We start from the raw sequence: 16,800 nt of genomic DNA on the forward strand, positions 1-16,800 counted from the left end.
TCTTGGCTCCTTTGAAGTGCTCCCTTTCTCATTAATAGATGCAACTCCTTGTAGTTTTTCTGTCAATATTCGCAAAGCCTCTCTAGTTTCTGCCAAACTATCCACTGTTTGCTTCTGAGTATTTTGGATGTCTTGGAAGAATTTCTTTGCCATCTCATCTAGATCAGCCATACTTTTCCCTTCCTTGGATTTTGTACTTTTACTTTCAACTTGAGGTTTGATCAAAATTTCTTTATTCTTTTCTCATTGCAAATATCTTTTTTCTTTTTCACTTAGTTGCATGCAACCATAAATTTTGACATGCAGTTGATTAGAAGCAACATGCAACCACCAAATTTACCAAGAACTAACATGCATATGATTAGAAGTAGAATGCAACCATAAATTTTGACATGCAAGATTTGGGTAGTTGTCAGTTTAGATTTGGGTAGTTATCAAAACTGACATGCAAGATCTTGGTAGTTGTCAAAATTGACATGCAAGATCTGGGTAGTTGTCAAAACTGACATGCAAACTTCTACAACCACCAAATTCACCAAGAACTAACATGAAAATGATTAGAAGTAAAATGCAACCATAAATTTTGACATGCAGCTGATTAGAAGCAACATGCAATCATAAATTATGACATGCAAGATATGGGTAGTTGTCAAAAATGCAAGATCTGGGTAGTTGTCAAAACTGACATGCAACTTCTGCAAACCCTCAAGCTGGCAAGATCATGGCTCTGATACCACTGAAATGTCCCTTTTCTGATTTTATATGATATTCCCAACCTCTTATCAGATTTTCAAGATCAAACAACTAATATCACAAAGATCCACCAAATTTCTCAAGAAACCCCAAATCGGGTATGCCAGAAATTGTGTCAAAAGCTTCACAGCTTCACCTATTATTAATAAATCTGAAAGTTGACATTTTTACAGAAATTTCAGCAGCATAACAGCCTACAAAATGACATTTCCAGATCCGTATATCCTTTACACAACAGTTCTCAAATGTAGGACAAAAACTATGCTCATCGGGCTCCCGAAATTAACACAAAAATGCCCAGAAACACCACAAAAACACTAATAAACTATCTCAGAAGTTTAATCACGTCCAAATACATATATTCAGCTCTATTTTAACAACTTAAAGTCTGAAATACAGCAGCAACCAAAACTGATATGAAATGCTCAACTGAAAACACCAAACTCATGCAAAAAACACACCCAAAAACCCACAAATCTACACTGTTCAGCACAAAGGCAAACTCTGTATGAGCATGCACATGGAATGGCTTCAAACTCCCGTCCTTAGCCTTCCTGGAAACCTGCAAACTCCCGTTCTTGGGTCTCCTTCTCCACAGGTTTGGCAGCTTCTGAAGAATAACAAAGAATGAGCCAAAAATCAAGTTCTGTAATCCGCCCAAAATGCCTCCAAAACCCCTTAAAAGAGGGCATAACTGTAACTCACGTCCAAGAGAGGTTAATGAAACATATTTTAATAATAATTTTCATTTATTAGTCCAACGGTTTCCAAAGATTAACCCTCTTTTTCCGAAACTTCACTTTCTTGGGCCTGCCTGCCTTAGCAAAGATTATTATTTTTTTAATTATTTGAAAAAGGGACATGACAGAAGATGGGCATTGGACCTTTAACCAAAGAAAAAAAAAAGTAATGATCAAAATAATGAGAAGGAAGGACTAAGTCTAATCCATCCAAATGGTAACATTTGACATGAAAATGTACAAAGAGACAAAAAGATTGATAAAAAAAAAAGAACCAAGGCCAAGATCTTTTGATCATCAAGTTAATGAGACACTCTAAATTTCAATTTCGTTTGGATTTTCAACTAAATTCAAAGGTCTTATTTAATAGGGACTATACTATGAATGATTATGAGGAATATGTAAGCGATGATTATGAGGACGATGCAACGTGATTATGCAAAATGCGAAGGACTTAGGTGTAAGATGCAAAGGGTCTAACTACAAAGTGAGGTTTATGCAAAGGATCAAAATGAGGGCTAGGAAATGCCAATTTAAAAGGTTCAAAGTGCAAAATGACATGTATGCAAGGACTAATAATAATGCAAAGGTACAAGAGTGATATACAAGATGAAATCTAAGGGTCATGTCATGATGCAGGAGCATCTTGCATCACAAAAAGGGGGTGTGAAAGTTCCTTAAGTCATGCATTTAATATTTTTTGTGATCCACAAAGGAAATGCAATTTTTTGATTGACCACATGGTGGTGCTTAGTTGTATTTAGGTGGGAATTTAATATTTGTTTTAAGGTACCTGTATTTACCTTTTATCCCACATTGGTTGTGTTTTTAATATCTTGGATGGTAAATGCCTATTTAAGCAAGGCTTATGATCATTTATAATCAAGCTCTTCAAGTGCAAGCTCTTCAAATGTGATCTCTTGTAGTAAAGCTCTTCAAGTGTAAGCTCTTGTAGTGAAAGTCTAATGGTGTAATCTCTTGGTGGAAGCTCTTGGTGAAAACTCTTCTTGGGGAAGCTCTTATTTGGGAGTTCTCTTATGTTGAAGCATTTGTAAACTTCTTTTGGAAGAAGTAATAGCTATGATATCATATTGTTGATGTTGTAAGAATTTTCAAGTAAAATAAAAGCATGCTTTGCGAAGCATTTTGTCATCTCTCTGTCTCCTTCGTCAAATGGTATCGAAGCAAGAGTTCCTGAGCATTTGGACAGATCGTCGAATGTGAGGCAGTTTGCACCAAGACCTTGGGTTGGGTGAAGTTTGTCAAGTTCTTGATTGTGTAGACAGATCATCAAATGTGAGGCAGTTTGCTTAAGGATTGTGATTTCACAAAACTGTGTAGACAGATCACCAATTGAGAGGCAGTTTGTACAAGGTGCTTGTGTTGCACTAAATTTGTCTTATGAAGACTTGAGCATGGAGAAGAGAAAGAAGAAGATGACTTTTGTGACTGGATGGACTATGAGGATTTTCTAGACTTCAGAAAATTAGAGCAAAAAATTGAGAGGCAATGCGAGTTGCATTCTTTGATTTTCAGAAGCAAGAGAATGAATTAGAAGCTAAGTTATAGAAGAGGGGAGTGTCTCACCAAAAAAGAGATGTTGATAATGCCTTGGATGCGGAAAAGAAAGAAGATGTAGTGGAGTATCACGCATGTGGTACAAAAGAAGAGCAGGAGGATGAAGATACATATATTTGTGAACCTAAAGTTGAAGAAGATGAAAAGATTTGTGAGCCAGAAGCAGATGAAGATGATTTGAAGACTGTAACAGTAGAGGATGCATACAATTCCTTGGTTGGAAGTCAAACAAGTGAAGTAGTTGCCTTGTTGAAGACATGGAAGAAGAAATCAAAGATGAAGATGTGAAAGATGTAAATTTCTATGAATCATGGGACGTAGAATATGAAATGAGCTTGAAAAATAATGATGATGGTTTGCATGATGATTTTGTTAGTGATATTTGGAATGCAAAGGAAGATTGGAATGGTGTTGTTGAGTTTATTACAGGTGTGATTAATTCAACAAGATTGGAAGTGTCTGAGAGTCATACTTGGACGTAATTCATTGTGGAGGAGTATTTTCAACAACAGACACTTGTTCCAGCTAGGTTTTGGAAAAGAATAAAGAAGGAAATATATCAGCAACAGATACTTATTCCAACTATGTGTTGGAAGAAAAGAGAAAAAAAATATATCGACAGTGGCTACTACATTTTGTGAATTCATATCCACAAAATTTTTCCTACCATGGATGTTTGATACAAGAGCATCTTGCATCACAAAAACAGGGTGTGAGCAAAATTATAAATTTAAAAAACAAAAATTGTGGAGAAGAGATAAAGTAACGAAAATTCGAGGAAAAATAATAACATAATAGAAAAAGGGAGAAAAGAGGATTTTTTATTTTCAAGGTGCATAGGTGGCATAAATTTTTTAATTTTTTTTTAAAAAAATTGTCATTTCATTTATCGAGGTGTGTAGGTGGCATCTAAGAAGTTTGTGGAAAGTTGCTTAAGTCATGCATTTAATATTTGTTGTGATTACAAAGGAAATGTAATTTTTTAATTGGCCACATGGTGGTGCTTAGTTGTATTTGGGTGAGAATTTAATATTTGTTTTAAGGTAGTTGTATTTACCTTTTATCCCACATTGATTGTGTTTGTAATATCTTAGAGGGTAAGTGCCTATTTAAGCAAGGCTTATGATCATTTATAATCAAGCTCTTCAAGTATAAGCTCTTGTAGTGAAGGTCTCATAGTGTAATCTCTTAGTGGAAGCTCTTGGTAAAGACCCTTCTTGGGGAAGCTCTTATTTGGGATTCTCTTATGTTGAAGCATTTGTAAACTTCTTTTGGAAGAAGTCATACCTATGATGTCATATAGTTGATGTTGTAAGAATTTTCAAGTATACTAAAAGCATGCTTTGCAAAGCATTTTGTCATCTCTCTGTCTCCATATTGTTGTGATTTTGGTTGTGAGTTGGCCCTTCGTCATGTCACAAGATCATAAGGCTACAAGATTAAATTCCCATGTTCACAATGTTTATGACAAGGTTCAAAACTTTCTAAATGTTTGCAAATGTTTGTAGGTTTTGAAAGTGTTTGTCAATGTTTTGAGAATTTTAATGTATCCCAGCTAAGTGAGAACACACGTGCAAGACACAATAGCCAGAATGGTCATTGATGAAGTGAAAAGAGATGCCACAACCTACACCAAAAGGACTGTACCCACATAATTCCCACTCAAATAAAGTTCAATCGCACTTATCTAGGTCAAGCATCATAGAAGCTAGTGGAACAGGCTCCCTTTTACAATGCACTCATTTCTCAAGCATACCAAGCTTCGATTCTAAAGGGTCGTCACTTCCCAAGGGACTATTCTCTCTACTAAGGACCGCAAGAGCATGGAATGTCTTCGTGGGCATGAAGAGAGGATATGTCCATATAATTCTTAAGAACTACAAATAACAAGACACGTCAAACACTTTAAAGGAAAAGTTTATTTTTAGTACCAAATGAGGTGTTTGCTAACTCTTGAAAATGAACACATGAAAAATAATGTCTTTGTCTATGTCATGTGTCAAATACATTAGCAGTTTATGATCAAGCCTCCATCCCATGATTACCAAAGAGAGAGAGAAAAACATTAGTAACACATAAACTGACTATGCTAAGTATAGGAAAAGAAGCATAAAAAAAGACTTGCAAAACTAAGCCCCAAAACCCTGAAATTCCAAGTGTGCAGGAAATAGTGACCAAATCCACAGCAAAGTCACCAAGTTCACAGGAACAGTCACCAAGTGTGTAAGACCTAAAATAGAGGCAAGAATGATTCAAAATGCTTGCAAGACATCTATAGTGACTTAATTTGCATTACTAAGCATGTTTGTTTCCATGAATAGGGTAATGCATAAAAATAAAAATAAAAAAAACATGAGTAACACATAAACCAACTATGCTAAGTGTAGGAAAAGAAGCATAAAAAAACACTTGCAAAATTAAGACACAAAACCCTGAAATTACGAGTGTGCAACAAATAGTGACCAAATCCACAGCAAAGTCATCAAGTTCACAGGAATAGTCACCAAGTGTGTAAGACCTGAAATAGAGGCAAGAATGACTCAAAATGCTAGCAAGACATCTATAGTGACTAAATTTGCATTACTAAGCATGTTTGTTTCCATGAATAGGGTGATGCATCCATTAACAACTTGATTTGAAAGGACTCTGAATCAATATGAAACCCTAATTAAACAAGATGCAAAATTGAAGTGACTAAGAAATAACTTAAGCATATTAGTAATGAACCCAAACTAGGTAAAAGTTCATTTTAGGCTTCCAAATCAAATGTGAATGTTCATTTTAAGCTCATTTTATGCTTGATCAATCAAATTATGAGAGTTCATTTTAAGATTCCAAAACCAAATATAAGATTTATTTTAAGTCATATCGTCATCTTGTTTTTATATTTTGGATGCATTTTGTCAATGTAGGAGCTATATCCATACAATTGGAGAAGCAAGAAAGGTGATTGTTGACACGAAAGTTTGTACCCTTGCCTAAAGTTTTTACCTAAAGACAACCTCGTGTAACATGGAAACAATCTCAAAAGTGTGGGACTTTGCAATTAGAGATTGAGTCTTCGGAGAAGGTTGGCTTCCTTACTATTTGGGTGCACCTAACTATTTCTTGAGAGGAAAAGGGAGAAGGAATACATGCACACAAACTACCTATTCTAATCTAGAGGGGGTCATACACCAAAATAGTATTTTTCAATCTTATCCTTGCCCAAGGAAGCACAGTTCATCAATATAATCCACAGATCCTATCTTAGCTTTGACTCAACAATCATACACAGATCAGAAATCAATAAAATGGTATAAGAAAGGGACTTCACTCTATATCATTCAAATACAAATAGACACAGCATATAACCAAAGAATGAGAGCAATACATCAATATAAGGCAAAAGATGTTGCACAATATATTAATGGAAGAAGGTGATACAATTGAGAATTATATTCATGCACAAGCAAAAGAAGAACCATAGCAACAAAGCATAGAATACTACTACTATAGAATCGTAAAAAAGACCGACCCTTGGAGGGATTTCAAAAAACTTGCTTTTATAGGTCAAGCATAACTGAGAAACTTCTTCCTTAAGCCAAGCTCAACTACTACCATTAAATTCCAGAGAACAATCATTATTGATCCAAAGAAGATTTGATCGAGTATGTGCCCATATGCAGAAAATCATGTCTTTCATACTAATTCCGACCTCAAAGAGATAGAAACGACGGTCATAACTGCATAGCTACCTAGAAAGCTAACTCAGAGCAGTGATGGAGTGTTCTTTTTATCAAGCAGGCATGGAGATTATCATAAATTAGTTGCAAACGATCAGGGAATTGGTTCACCATTAAAGAGCTGCTCTTTACAATATTCTCGAAGTGTCAGATCAGCCAAATTAGATTTGTCAACTGAAGTCAATCATCTAAATTGACACATTGCCCAATGTCCTCGAAGTCTTTCGCCACCCTACCAGCCCTCTATTTTATGTTGACCATGCATCTTTGTTTCATGCTTGATCGCTACATTGCAACAGAAGATTTGATCGAGTGTGCTCATATAGAAAATCATGTCTTTCATACTAATTATGACCTCGAAGAGATGGAAAAGATAGTCATAATTGCATAGCTAGCTAGAAAGCTAACTCAAAGCGGCGATCAAGTGTCCTTTGTATCAAACAAGAATGGAGATCATCAAAAAGTAGTTGCAAACAATCAAGGAATTGGTTCGCCATTAAAGAGCTTCTATTTATAGTATTCTCAAAGTGTGAGATCAACCAAATCAAATTTGTCAACTGAAGTCAAACATCTAAAACTTGCCACATGGGCCAATGCCCTTGAAGTGTTTCGCCACGTTACCAGCCCTCTATTTTATGTTGACCATGTACCTTTATTTCATGCTTGACCGCTACGTTTCGGCCAATCTTACTTTATCCCCTTCACCACAATGACCTAACGACTACCATGATTGTTGTTTCGTAGTCTATCTTTTGTTTTTAGCAACTAACAGTGTGATTGAGTGCCCACATGATTTGACCTATTATATGACTTCAATCGAGCGGTCGCCGCATCTTATTAACATTTGAGTTTAACATTTGCGACCGTGTGAATGCCCTTAATTCATGAAGTCGCGACTTTGCACACATTTAGGCCTTTTAGGCCTTTGCCTCTGTGACCATGCAACCACATATTTTCTTATAATCTATTCAAGACTTCGCAGGGTTGCAGTGTAATAAATTGGACTTAACTTTGTGGTTAAAATGTTGTGTGTTTAACTGGGAGGAATTTTGTCAAACAGTTTTCAAGTAATCTGATAAATTTTGATACCACTACAATTCAAGATGAAATGTTGCATATACATCTACAATGGAAGAAATGATGTCTACTCACATTAGATTTCAGTATAATGCTAGAATCTATCAAACAGTTTGTCATACACCGAAATATATATCCATGTAAGACTAGTTATACTTAAGGCATTTAGACAAACAGTTGCGGACATCCATCAACAGTGGAAACATTCTTTATTGAAATTTAAACAAACATGTAATAACCCTTCCAAAACTCGCGAGCCCATACAATATATTAATTTTACTAATGTTTCAAAGTGTATGACAAATCGAAGAAATGCACAAAGGGCGCCACCTGTTTAGTATTTACTCGGAATACTTTAGTTGGTTGGGTCTTCGCAAACTCCCTTCTTTGCGACCTGTTGCCTCCCATTGAAGCTAGTAATGGTGGAAGGACAGCTGGCATTTATATTCCTCCTACGCTGACATCCAACCCGACACCCAACTTGCCACTCGTGTGAAGGAAGCTCGACGTTAATCTCTACTCGTTGCTGGCACGTTTAGATGGTACGAATGCAACCTATCTATGTGTGAAGATGGACGTGAATGCTTCATGCGGCTCCCTACCTCAACCAGCCTGGACATGACATGCTTGGCTACCTGCGATTTATTTTAACACGCCTAGATTCCACTCCAAGACCTCCCGATCTCTCTGATATTTCTTGCACAACTTGTAACCACAACCTCCAGTAATATCAATTGTCTTCAACTTGTTGATAAATGCCCATTAACCCATTCCATAAAGATGGGGTTACATCCAAATTCCACTAATTGAATCCCAAGGGGTATCGTCCTTAGGTTGTCTAGTCACATTCAAGCAACCAGTAGTTTATCTAAATATTTAATATCGATCTCGTGTGTTGTAAATCTCAATGCAACTCTTTTTTTATAACCTCGAATTTCATCCCAAGCACTACGTACAAGGAATGTGGGATTAGACACATTTTCGTCCTATAGTCACTTAAGTCACTTTATAAAGTAAATGACTTAATAATCATAAAGTAACTTTAATAAAATACTAGAATGTATGAAATAACCCTCTGACGTGACTGGTAGACATCCTATTAATTCATACTGTTAACCTATCTAGAAGTAGAGATAGATTGATCCTATCGCCAGGCACTAGAATTGAGAAGGGGACATGACAATCCTCCCTTCTCGGGATTGCTTGCCCTCAAGCAACCTCAATGCTGGGTGTTGCAATATAGACTCACCTTCCCAAGTGGCGTCCTCATATGGCAAGTCTGTCCATCGGATCAAATACTCCTTCACAGTTCTATTACACAGCTTCCTCTCCCTAGTCACAATCACCTCCTCTGGTACCAAAATAAGTTTACCCACTTCATCAAGCGGAGGCAAACTCTCTAAAGGCACAATCTATTGAGTCATTGCCTTCTTGAGGCACGAAACATGAAAGACGTTGTGGATTCGGCTATCACCAAGTAGCTCCAACTCATACGTGACCTCCCCTATCCTCTTGGTGATATAATAAGGTCTATAAAATCTGGGCTTAAGTTTCTCGGACCCTCTTTTCTTTAAGGAGCTTTGCCTATAAGGTTGTAGTCGAAGAAAAACACTATCTCCCACTTCAAAACTCCGCTCTATGCAATGCCGATCAGTGAACAACTTATGTTCATTCTATGCCCGCTGAATATTATCCCTGAGAGCTTGGATGATGTCTTGTTGGTCCTCAATCCAATCTTTGGCCAATGGTGCTCTGTTGTCTTGGAAAGCCAAATCAATAAAAGAGAGAGGCTCATTACCGTAGAGGGTGCGGAAAGGAGTCATCTGAATAGACATATGGTAGGTGGTGTTGTAACAATACTCCCCCAAATTCAACCACATAACCCATGCTGTCTACTGCCCTGCAATGTAGTTCCTCAAGTACCCTTCCACCCACTTGTTCAATATTTCGATCTAACCATTCGTCTACGAGTGATAGCTAGTGTTGGAAGTCAAACCTGTATCTCTCAATCTGAAAATCTTCTAGCCAAAGGTATTGAGAAACCTACTGTCCATGTCACTCACAATAGTCCTAGGTAATCCAATAAGCTGGAAAACCTCTCGAAAAAATAGCTCAGCTACCTGAGAGGCTAACCGGTCTAAGGCAATCGTGAAGAAGTGCACGTACTTGGTCAATCTGTCCACCACTGCAAAGATACAGTCCCTACCCTAGACCCTTGACAACCTAGTAATAAAATCCATGGAGATACTCTCCCACCTCTGGGCTGGAATAGGGAGAGGTTGAAGTAATCCTGCAGGAAAGCCCTATTTAGACTTGTTCTGCTCACAAGTCTGGCACTCTCTGACATGCTGCAAAACATCGTTTTTAAGCCCCTTCCAAGAGAATCTCTCCCTGATCTACCTGTAGGTTTTAAAAAACCCTAGGTGCCCTGGTGTTGGTGCATCATGTATGGTGCCCATGATATCCCCCTTCAGTTTAGATTCAAGTGCTAAGTAGATTATGTTTTTGTAATATATAACATCATTCATTACCTTGTACCGCTCGTCCTGAAGTATAACATCCAAAATCTGACAAGCATGAGCATTTTTCAAATACTCCACTAATAGTTGTGACCTCCAATCTGCTGAAATCTCAAAAATGGTGTAACATGCTAGTACTGGGGGTCGTCGAGAAAGAGCATCAGCAACTATATTATTTTTCCCTTTGACATATTCAATGTCAAAATCATAAGCCTATATCTTGCCGACCCATTTCTGCTACCTTTCGTTCAACTCCTGTTCCAGGAAGTAGCACAAGTTGTTATATCACTCTTAACTATAAATTTACTTCCCACCAAGTACTACCTAAATTTGGCTAAGGCATGCATTATAGCCAACATCTCCCTATCATAGGTGGAATATAGCAACTCCTGCCCCTAAGTTTCCTGCTCTCAAAAGCACTGGGATGACAGTCATGCATCAATACTGCCCCTATTCTGCTTCCCGAAGCATCACACTCTAAAACGAAGGGCCTAGAAAAATCAGGAAGTGCTAGCACTGGACATGTACTCATCACCTGTTTCAATTTATCAAACGCTGCCTCAGAATCCTCTATCCAACTGAATGCCCCTTTCTGTGTCAGATCGGTAAGGGGTGTTGCTACCTAGGAAAAACCATTGGCAAACCGTCGATAATAGGAACAAAGACCAAGACAACCTCACAACTCTAATACATCTCTCAGTGGTGGCCAAACTAGAATTGCATGTATCTTCTCCTGATGCACCTTAACCCCCTCAACACCAATCATGTGCCCCAAATAGAGAATCTCGGTTAGCCCAAATTCGCACTTAGACTCTTTTGCAAATAAGAAATGCTCCTCCATGAGACTAAGGACCTCATCCAAATGTTGCAAATGTTCTTCCCAAGTCCTGCTGAAGATTAAAATGTCATCAAAGAAACCCACTACACTTCCTTAGTTGTTTCTTGAAAATATTGTTAATGCATGACTAGAAAGTGGCAAGTGCGTTAGTGAACCCAAATGGCATCACCAAAAACTCGTAGTGTTCGTAGTGGCATCTGAAAGTTGTCTTACGCACATCCTCCTCACGGACTCGAATCTGGTGGTATCCTAATCGAAGGTCTATCTTCGAGAAATAAACTGTCCTATGAAGCTCATCTAGTAACTCATCAATGTGGGGAATCGGATACCTATTCTTAATGGTTCTCTTGTTCAGTGTGTGGTAGTCTATACACATCCAAAGGGTGTCGTCCTTCTTCTTAACCAACACCACTAAAGAGGCAAAGGGGCTACAACTGGGTTTGATATGCCCCATATCTAAAAGCTCCTTTATCATCTTCTCTATCTCTTCCTTGTAGTGCCTGGGGTGATGATAAGGGGTAGTAATAACAGGTTTCGCTCCCTCCTTAAGCTCAATAATATGCTCAAACCCTCTATCGGGTGGGATTCCCAAAGGTATATCCTCAAACACTCTTTTGTGCTTATCTATAACTGTTTGAATGTCATAATGATATTGTTGCCTTGTATCCTGTGTCTCCTTTGAGGAGATGAAACATTGTGTCGCCCACTCTATATCATCATGTCTCAAAATAGCCTCCATCCTGTGAGCTGAAATCACTCTAGGGCCACTATCTGGTATGGCTCTAAGGATCACCAATCTATCATCATGTAAGAACTCTAACTGCATAGTCTCATGGTCAAATGTATATCTACGGAGGGTTCTCAACCATTGTCTTCCAAAAATAGCATCCAACCCATCCAAATCAACCACGTAAAAATCACCCTCTAGAAGATAACCATCAAACTGTATCTAAAGGCCAGCTACCTTCTCTGTGCACCTCAAAACTTCACCGCCAGCAACCTTAACATTAAATGCGGGTATGGCAACTATCTGCAAACCCCTCCTAGATATCATCCGTGTACTAATGAAATTATGAGAGGCTCATGTATCCAAGAGACAAATAATACATTGTCCTCTAACAACCCCTTTCACCCTGAAAGGATGACATGCTAGATCACTAGAGAGGGTGGCTATAACAAGAGGTTGTTCCGTAGGTGGTTTTTTCTTCTTATCTGTAATGGGTTGCCCCTCAACTTCTTCTTTCTCCCTACCCTCACTGTTATTATCTTCATGTGGCTCTGCTTTCTCCTCCTCCTCTGGGTGGACCTCTACAAAGTGGATTTTGCCTTTACCCAAGCATCTGTGGTTAGGAGTCCAAAGCTCCCTACAAGTAAAACATAACTTCTTCCTCCTAAGTTCATTACATGTCTTAAAATCCAATCTGGGGGTGTTCGTCTTCTGTTGGTTTTTATTCCCCTGGAAAGGAATTGATCCTTTATAGGATTTATTAGGAGGCTGCAGTAGTGAGGAAGGTGAATCCAAATCATGAGCAATCTTAATAGCATTATCCAAGGTGTTTGGTCTAAGAACTTTAACGAATCCCCTAAATTTATCCTACAACACTTCTGTGAATAACATCACCTTACGTTGTTCAAACATATCTGGCACCATCATTGAAATCCACTAAAACTCATCGATATAGTGATCCAAGGTCCCACTCTGCATTAACTGAGCCAAATCCCTGTAGTAGACCTCGATGTCCTTCCTGTCAAAAAGAGTAATCAACTTCGAGTTGAAAGTCTCGTATGAGGTGATGAGACCGTGATCCTGGGTGACTAATCCATGATAACACCAATCATAGGTTGCTCCCTCAAGATGCATTGTGGCAAATCTAATAGCTTCGTTTCTGACATGGGCTTTAGTGTTAGGTAAGTATCTAGCTTATGAATCCATGCCCTGGCTGAAGATTTATTCTTGCCATCAAAAGTGGGAAGGGTTAATTTATTCATAGCATGTTTTAGATCCCTATTTTGCATCCTAGGCTTCCTATCCTGTTGAGGTCTCTCTGCTTCCCTCTTTTGGTTCATATACTGAACAAAAGTTAAATTTTGTTTGACTGGATCAAGAAATAGATCCCATTCATCACATATTGCCATAACATTATCAAGTAACAAAGTTTGGGCTGCAAGTTGAGCTACTCCCTCTTCAGCATTATTTCCCACAAAAACGGGCATCAAGGGTCTATCTATATTCCAAGTAGGAGCTCTTGCTACACGGGGTGACCCTGCTATGCTACCACCTCCACTATGGTGACTCAGTGCTCCTCTATTTTAACTACTACATGGCACCTATAAGCTGTTGTAATGTTGTAGCAATGTTATTTTGCTCGTCTGTAATAGCCTGTAAGGTCTCCATTACTTCCCTATCTGATGCTTCTACATTTCATGCCATTGGAGAAGTTGGTGCTTGTTCCTGAACCTGTTCAACTCTAGTTGTTTGTTCAACCTATACTAATGGCCCAAAACTTATTTCCTCATCTACTGAATAACTGTCTTCCTCTACAAGATGTTTTGAAGATTCTATCTGTTCCGGCTAAAGATGACAAATTTTATATTGTCTTTTACTCATTCTTGACTATCATTTTGTTTAATGAAGTCTGACAATAATTATTTTCGCCACAAGCTGGCAGGATTTGTGGCTCTGATACCACTGTAATAAATTGGAATTAACTTTGTGGTTAAAATGTTGCATTTTTAACTAGGACAAATTTTGTCAAACGGTTTTCAAGTAATGATGGAACAAATGTTGTCTACTCACATTAGATTTCAGTATAATGCTAGAATCTATCAAACAGTTTGTCATACACCGAAATATATATCCATGTAAGACTAGTTACAATTAAGGCATTTAGACAAACAGTTGCGGACATCCATCAACAATGGAAACATTGGTTATTGGAATTTAAACAAACATGTAATAACCCTTCCAAAACTCGCGAGCCCATACAATATATCAATTTTACTAATGTTTCAAAGTGTATGACAAATCGAAGAAATGCACAAAGGGTGAGACACGTTCAGTATTTACCTGGAATACTTTAGTTGGCTGGGTCTTCGCACACTCCCTTCTTTGTGACTTGTTGCCTCCCGTTGAAGTTGGTAATGGTGGAAGGACGGTTGGCATTTATATTCCTCCTCTACTAACGTCCAACCCGACACCCAACTTGCCACTCTCATGTGAAGGAAGACTGACATTAATCTCTACCTGTTGCCGACGCGTTTAGCTGGAACGAATGCAACGTGTCTGTGTGTGAAAATGGATGTGAATGCTTCCTACGGCTTCCTACCTCAACCAGCCTGGACATGACATGCTCGACTACCCGCGATTTAATAAACATGCCCAATTCCACTCCCGAGATCTCCCGATATCTCTGATATTTCTTGCACAACTTGTAACCATGACTTCCAATAATATCAACTGTCTTCAACTTGCCAATAAATGCCCATTAATTCATTCCATAGAATTGGGGTTACGTTCAGACTCCACTGATAGAATCCCAAGGGGTTTCATCCCTAGGTTGTCCAGTCCCTTTCAAGCAACCAGTAGTTTATCTAAATATTTAATATTGATCTCGTGTGTTGTAAATCCCAATGCAACTCCCTTTTTATAACCTCAAATTTTGTCCCAAACACTATACTAGAATATAATCATAAAGTAACTTTAATAAAATACTAGAATATATGAAATAACCTTCCCACGTGACTGGTAGACATCCTATTAATTGATACCATTAATCTATTTGGATGTGGAGATAGATTAATCGGCACTAGAATTGTGAAAGGGACATGACACACGGCTTGTCTTAACTGATAACAAATTTTCTTTGTCCCTCATGTTCTTTTAACTTGGTCGTCGATTCGCAGCTTATTAACTTTCCTTTAACATCGTGACTAAGCGATCACAATATTCTGCTTTTCTTCTAACTTCATCGCATGGTCCCAGTCTAATTATATCTTATAATTATTGACCATGTGACCATGCAATCAAGTATCTTTTAACTGCTCTTGCCAAGTCGCAGCGTGGTTTTATTTTCTTCTTAACATGGCAACTGAGTGATCATTCTATCCTTTATGCTAACTATTTCACCGAGTCGCAACTAGAAACTGCTTGCGACTATGCAACTAAAGCTAATCACCCATCGCAAGTTCTTTAACAGTTAGGCTTTACCTGCCTGCAACCATGCAAGCAAGGAAAGACCACATTGTCACAAGCATAAAGCTTCCTTCGATGTGCAAAATATTAGAGTTTAGGGATAGAAGAAAAGTCAAGATTTTGTTGTATCCCTAACATGGCAATTACAAATAATAGTCAAACGAACATGAGCATGGTTATCACCCTGAAAATTCAAATTTCGGAAGGGGGCAAAAATGTCTAACAGTGACAATTATCAAATTCAAGCAAATTTCTTGTTGCACATTTTTGTCTCTATTTCTTGTGTCTGTGTTAGGATTTTCTAAAGATTACTCTTGTCTACAATGCTAGCTTCCCCCAAAGAGACAACAGCTAAAACACACTTAATTGAATAAGCACGACCATCAAACCTATTAGATGATTGGAAATTGGTGATACAACATGTCCAAATCCAATTGAACCTACCCGCCCTGTGACACCATCATGTGAAGAGACCATCAACATATGCCTCCTAAAATGGAGTTTATCAACACCAATCCCTCATATAGAAATACATCAAAAGGGATCCTTCAGCAAGAGTAGAATAAGTGTTGTCAGCTCCTAAGAATCATTATTGCATTGTGTGTAATCGGATGTAATAAGATAAGATCCAATTTGGTGTGCCAATGGGCCTAAAACTTGATTAACACTCCAAAAGGCTTAAATAAGTTTGTAATAGCAAATTCAGGTCACATTTAGCCTATCATGACCCAATGTGGTGCATTTTAAGTCATAAATTAGAAAGAAAAAAATGTAAAAAATTGCTCTATTTGCTCAAAAATGGTCAACGCAACTTTAGCAATTATTAAGACAAACATGCAAATTAAAGACAAAACAGTCTCCTAATTCAAAAATTGATTGGAATAGTTTAGGGAAAACATATATATGCCTTTTAAATCGCAAATATGAGTGGTTGTAAGTTTTGGATAAGAAGAATGAAATTGTCATCATTTTCTTTGATTATTTGTGTTTCTTAGTTTGAAGTGATTGATATTTGTATTTGCATTAATGATCAAATTGTAGTGTAGAATAACGCATTGCATAAGCTTTCAAATGCAAATGGTTTAAATCCTTATGCACTTTTGTGAGACTTTTGACCAACAATTTGATATTGGGTGCTAGGAAACCCTTCTTAACTCAAGGTTTGATAGAAAAATTATGTTTTGACCTATCATCCACCCATCAAAATACATGAAACTTTAGGGTATGATAAGTATGTCGATGTACTAAAATAATATCCAACTTGCAGAGTTGGTCATCAAAAAGGTGAATTTTGAGGGCAAGCCCTAGGTATGGCATTCCTAGTGTGACATACTTGATTTACTGTGATCGAAGTAGTCTGGTAGGTGAAATGGATTAG

The 16,800-nt window shown here is 37.8% G+C and overlaps 1 protein-coding gene across 5 annotated transcripts in view; it reads right to left on the reverse strand.

Annotated features, from left to right (window-relative positions):
* The window catches only part of LOC149570671 (uncharacterized), a 109,362-nt gene that overhangs the window by 36,984 nt on the left and 55,578 nt on the right, over positions 1 to 16,800 (reverse strand). The window contains exon 8 of one of the 5 annotated variants that reach the window (XR_016363001.1): positions 864 to 1,363. The exons of 2 other annotated variants lie outside the window; for them this stretch is intronic. The gene's annotated coding sequence lies outside the window, so the exon portion shown is untranslated. Of the gene's footprint in view, positions 1 to 863; positions 1,364 to 5,031; positions 5,302 to 5,467; positions 5,590 to 16,800 lie in introns of those variants that run through there. 2 more of the 5 variants (XR_016362998.1, XR_016362997.1) reach the window with 2 other exon arrangements.

Source organism: Cupressus sempervirens, chromosome 3, assembly GCF_028749045.1.
Source record: "Cupressus sempervirens isolate cs-2001-9-10 chromosome 3, ASM2874904v1, whole genome shotgun sequence".
Taxonomy (NCBI): domain Eukaryota; kingdom Viridiplantae; phylum Streptophyta; class Pinopsida; order Cupressales; family Cupressaceae; genus Cupressus; species Cupressus sempervirens.